This window comes from Morone saxatilis, unplaced genomic scaffold (genome assembly GCF_004916995.1).
Source record: "Morone saxatilis isolate NCDOM2014 unplaced genomic scaffold, NCSU_SB_2.0 Contig14, whole genome shotgun sequence".
NCBI classification, from domain to species: domain Eukaryota; kingdom Metazoa; phylum Chordata; class Actinopteri; family Moronidae; genus Morone; species Morone saxatilis.
The window spans coordinates 17,315,633-17,321,900 of NW_023339696.1; positions in this window are offsets into that span (position 1 = coordinate 17,315,633).

Below are 6,268 nucleotides of genomic sequence, written 5' to 3' on the forward strand. Positions count from 1 at the left end.
TGAGGAAAGTTCAGGTGCGTTTGATAAAAATGATAACAAAAAGTCAGTGGTGGAAGTATATTCAGATCCTGTAGTAGCACATTATAAAAATAGAAAAAGTGAAAGTCCTGCATCCAAAATGCTACTAGTGAAAGTATACAAGCAATGTTAGAAGAGTGTGAATACTCATTGCAGACAAGCAAGAGAGGTATGTATTTATTTTGTATATTAATGATCATGCAGTGTTAACATTTACTGTTGTAGATGGTCATGAATGAGATATTTTTAACTATATTATACTAACAGACTATCACGACTGTTATAAGTTATATTTATATGCTTACTCGTGTTTGTATAAAAAAATTCTTTATTTGTAAAGTAACTTTAGTGAGTAGCTATAGCTGTATATAAAAAAAATACTCAAAATGAGTAGTTGAGTACAGTACTTGAGCTCTAAAGTATTTAGTTACATCCCACCACTGCAAAACTGCTGCGTCAGCAGCACATTGAAAATTATTTTCATTCAGGTCACATAATACTGATATGTGACCTGAATGAAAATAATTTTCACATGTGCTTGCCGACGCAGCAGTCTTCTTGCAGGGTGGGATTAACTAAATATACTTTTAGAGCTCGAAGTACTGTACTCAACTACTCATTTTGAGTATTTTATATACAGCTATAGCTACTCACTCGAAAAGTACGTTTAAAATAAAGAATTTTTTTATACAAAACACGAGTAAGCATATAAATATAACTTATAACAGTCGTGATAGTCTGTTAGTATAATATAGTTAAAAATATCTCATTCATGACCATCTACAACAGTAAATGTTAACACTGCATGATCATTAATATACAAAATAAATACATACCTCTCTTGCTTGTCTGCAATGAGTATTCACACTCCTTCCACTCTGCTTGTATACTTTCACTAGTAGCATTCTTGGGATGAGGACCTTTCATTTTCGTATTTGTATAATGTGCTACTACAGATCTGACTATATTCCACCACTGACTTTTTGTTATCATTTTTATCAAACGCACCTGAACTTTCCTCAAATTTACTTATAAAGATCATTGAGACAAAACCAGAACCAAGTTATCGCTAGAGTACTGAAGGTCTATCATTAGTTTCTCACATTAAAGTCTCCCTCACATAGACACACACACACACACAGCTACACACACACACACCAACACAGAGAAAACGGGGAACCTTACGTAGGCCGTTGATGTTGATTGGTTGACATTGTTCGTTTATCTATAGCAAGCAGACCAATGAGGCAATAAGTTGATGTCTGTAGACGCAACCGGACCGATCCATGACATGTAGAGCCAGTTCATGGCTCTTTTACCTGTCCTTGGACCTGAAGCAACTATTTTTAGTTGGTGAAGGATGTAACTGGAGAGTAAATGCACTTGTAGCCTGTTACATTAATTTTTATCGTTCATTCCTAAAGATCTTCTCTTCATTTGAGTTATTTGGTGCTTTCTGTACTTTAACGTAGTTTAGTTAAAAAGTGTTCAGGCTTACTATCTTAGATTTAAATAGATTTAAGATACCAACCAGTAACACCGTATGCTTCCAACGACAGCAGGGGCAGTATCTGTTGTAGACTGCTGTGGCAACCTCGTCCTGATCACGATGCACCAAGCAACCTGTATAATGAATTCAATCACGTATTAATCTAAACACTAAAGCAATTATAGAAATATTTATCATTTGTGAATGCCATAACAGGATAAGGTAAGACATTAACGAGTCGAGGTGTCGCTAGATGGGTCAAGACAAATGGAGGGTACACAACCTACATGTCTCGAAGACGGTATTTCACTTTTCTTGGCAGCAAACTGTCTGATAAGAAGTTTACTGATTTTTTGCTTGCCCAGATTATGAAAGTGCAAACTGCTAGGTAGATCAGGAAAGATGGTGCAATCCCAAGTCTGTGGCCACAATGTTTGAAAATACCAGTATTATGACATAGTGGTTGCAACCCGATCCTGACACAAACAGAAACACTAACTGGGATTAAATGTATAAACACACACGCCACAAAATGTTTCTTACCAGACTAATAATGGGATGGAGTGCCATCTGGTGGCTCACCTTCACACTACAGTGTCCATGCTGTGGAGAAAATGCCCACTGTGCAGATAAACTGACCCCGTTTTAGTCACCCCTGCACACTTCAACTTTAACCAATTACATTACTGGAGCAAAGCATGTTCTTTTTTATTAAGTGTACAAAACAAGTGCCAAAAATAGTGATCATAAGACGCTACACAAAAGTAGGACTTGCCCTTCAAAAAATTACAGTTCACAGAGGTTACAAATCGAAACTGCAATACATTAGAAGTTCGTTTCACAAGAGGATAAAGGATCAATGGTGCAGTCTTGCCGAGTTAGAAAAGATTGCAAAACATGGCTTGGATTCACAGCATATTCGATTAATTACTACAGTCCAGCTGCTGAAAACAAATACAAATTTACAGCATTCTCCTCAACACATGCAACAGTGCGAAAAGATTTACCAGGGAAGGACCTCATAAATGACATCATTCTATAACACTTAATCAAACTAGATAAACTCTTGGCCCATATTGCTATTTAACAATTACTCTTCTATACACTGCGCACGACACACACTTGCACCAGAATGACAGATAATTTTTTTTTAACTTTACAAAGTAAAGAACACAAGGACAACTTCTGTTGAAGCGGCAGAGGTCATTTTAGCAGGTCAGAAATGTGTTAATATGTCGATACCGCTAACTCGGCCATGCACTGCAATGGCAACAAGGTACCTAGTTTTTCGTATATCTGAATACTGAAGAGAACACGTGACAGAAATAGAACGAGGAAATCTATTTTTCGCATAATTGTGGAGCTTGTGGAGTACGGCTATCTACTACTTTAGTCTAAACCTGCAGGCTAAAACACCTCAGACATACTTAGCCAGGTTACTGCGTCCTCCGGCACTGATATGTGAAACAAGATACTTAATGTTAACAAGCCTAACTGACTGAAGGCATCTTGGGTCTGTGGTGCAATCAATCAGTACAAAAAAAAAAAAAAAAAAAGGGCACACAGCTTGGGATTTTAGGGCGTGGTATAACTTCGAAACCCTAAACCACTGCCACAAGACCGACAACAACACCTTGCACCCAGAGATAAAGCCTAAGTTTTGAATCACCAGTCATCCAGGCCACACATTCCATCTTGCCATTTACAGTTCATGGTGCAACACCTTTGCCTTCTTTTTCTTCTCAGGTTCTTTTGTTGGCTCGCTCGAGCTCTTGGCACCCGTAGAAAGCTTGGGAAAGCAGGCTGGGGAGCAAGATGGGCTCTCTGAGAACTAAGCATGCCACTTTCCTCTCGCCGTAGTAGGTCAGCGAGCCGACGCTCATCTCCTCGACGAGCATTCCCCCTGCCTGGCCTTCCTGCTGCACAGGCCAGAGATTCGAAGCAGTCTAGACCTGTTTGAACCTGGGCTCAAGCACCCTCTGCGCCATCCTAGCAGTACCAGTCGCCCCGCGGCCGGCTCCCCCAGGCAGGAGGCAGCACGACTCTACCCTCCTTCATTCGGCACTCAGCTGGCCACAGCAAAAGGCTGCTCCTCCTCGGGGAGGGACCACTCTGGCCCAACAGTGCGAGAGTGACAAAGAGAGCGCCCAGTGAGCAGCTCGAACACAGAACCATAGAGACATCCTTTGACAGCCCTGGACGGATTGAAAAAACGGGGGGGGGAGACAATATAAATAAACACACCTTCTTAATTCCTATTCGGAAGTTTCTCTCAATGCATAAAAAAATGATAAATGGATAATCGCTTTATCTTACACATCGTAGCCACCATTTGAAACTGTATTAGCTGGATCCTCTGTGCATACCTCTTTGGCACCTCTGCTTTTCCATAGTCGCAGAATTTCTAGTCAGTGCACATGAAGGGTCCTTTTGGCTTGAAAGTATCTGCTCCAATCCACCTCCTTCTCAGTCTTGCCTGCTGACTGCAAATAGCGAAGGAAAGATGAGGTGCGTATCTTAGTCATGGCAATAATGCTTACTCGCACACTTAATGGGCTTAAAACGATCGCGTTTTCCTTACTGGTTCATTTCACCTTTGTATAACATGAAACAACCTTAACAATCACCTCAAGTCAATCCAAGGGGTTTCGTTGAAAGGCCTCCCACAGGTGTACAGCGTTTCTCCCAGGAAGGTCCCCGAGGTGCACCCCTAACCTGTTCCTGGGGACCGAGAGAGAAGACAACCACGCCATAGAAAGAGACGACAGGACATTTCCCTCAAGTGTGGACCTCTCATGGCTCCAGTGGCCTCCTCTAGTCCGGCTTGTGCCTCTCTTGGTCAGCGCGCACACTCTCTGCTCCACGCTTTCACGGGCGTGGGCTCCAAACAAGACCGGCAACGACGATGGTGCTCTTCTCGGCCAATCCTCCGCGCCCGGCGGGCAGCCGATCCTGGCTGTGGTTGGTGTCATCCGACCACATCGCAGAGGGGAGCCTCGCTCCTGCACTGCAGCCGGCCAACCCACAGCCTCATCCAAGCCCTCAGTTACGCGTCCACAGATGATTCTTGAGCTCTCTGGCTTCACGCCCATGGTCCATCAGCACAGATGCACCACGAGCCGTGTCTTTTACGGCATCAGCTGATGGGCACGTGCCCAAAGAAGCTTTTACGCTTCCCTGGAACGCCGTCTGAGGACCAGAAGGGCTACCGCCCGAGGTCCGCAGCCTTCTTTGGTCTGTTCTCTTTCCCAGGCAGGCACAAGACCAGGAGCGAGCGCAGGGACTCGTATCCTCTTCCTTTTGAACGCTCTGCAATCGTTGCTTTCAGCTTCTGGTGCTGCCTCAGCTCCCTTCGGAGTATCGGACTCAGCTGATTTTCTCCGCTTCAGGCTTCTTTCTTTCCTCTGCAGGTTTCACATTTTCGATTCAGCTGACGCCCCTCTTTAAAGTCACAGCTCCTGTCGCGCTTTCCTGGGGAAAACCTCTGCACCACACATTCTCTTTGTTTTTCTTCCTCCACCCTCCTTTGTAGGCCCTGGCTGGCGACATTACTTTCTGCACCCCTCCTTCTGAAACCGTCTCTGCCCCACGTATCCATTGTAGTCTTCAAACTCTGTAGGTCTCCTCTTTCACTTGGTCCGGCGCCCTCTCTCTCCTTCGGCTTGGGTGGTTGTGCACACTGGCTGCTCGCCAGCGCTGCCTGGTCCAGGTAACTGTCTGCTCTTCGTGTTCGAGCCTCTGGAAGACCCAATTCTGCCCAATTCTCTGGCTCTGGTTCAGGGGCACTCTCTGGCAGAGTGTTTGACAGGCACAAGTTCTGGGCCATTCTCTCGCACCAGGCTGGATGTTTTTTGGTTCTCGTGCTCTAACAAGCTGCAACTGGCGTCGAGACCGATCTTTGTGCGATGACTCATCTGGTTGTCTGGTGGTGCCACCGCATCATGAACCACAGGACTCCATTCAGATTTTTCTGCAGGGCAAAGCTGTCCTCATCTTTCAGTTTCTGTTTTTTCTTCAGCCGAACCCCATTTTGTCACAACAACTTTCTGTTTCCTTTCAAGTCTCAATATGACCGTCCTGGCATCGTGACGATTCCACTGCATCTGCTTACGTCTCTTCAATCAGCGCTGGTGGGCTTCTCAGGCTCTGTCGATCCCTCTGGTGTCTCCTTTTTGAACACAAACCTCTTCTTCTCTCACATCTCCTTCTGCTGGTTGGAGTCGGTCTGGAGCGCAGGTGCAAAAGAACGCCCGCCGCTCTTGTTCGAGTATCCATCTGGTTGAAGAGTCTGACTTACACGCAGAGCGCAGCCGATGCGGTGACGCCTGGTAGAGTGCACAATAGACGGAACAAAGAGAAATGGTTCATGGGTGAGGCCGCGCAGATGTGTGACGAAAGCGGACGTTCGTGCTCCCCAGCCCACTGACCACCGCTAGCAGGAGTGCAGAGGGGGATCGCGTGTAGGGGCTCAGTGCAGCTCATGAAAGTTGGGTGCATTAAAGGGGTAATTTGGATACATACTAAGGCTGGAAAAGTGCATTAATTCTTTATATAGAAAGATTTGGGCAACAACGCATCTCTAAATAAAATCTGGCTGACGATGAACTGATCCAGTGTTTATCCTGGCTGGTGTAGTGGCCTAGTTATAAGACGATAAATAAGTTATTTAGATAAAACATGCATGATTGTATTGGTAACGTATTTCAGAGAGTAATAATAAAAACAAACAGAAAACATCATATTGGACATGGATCTCTTCTT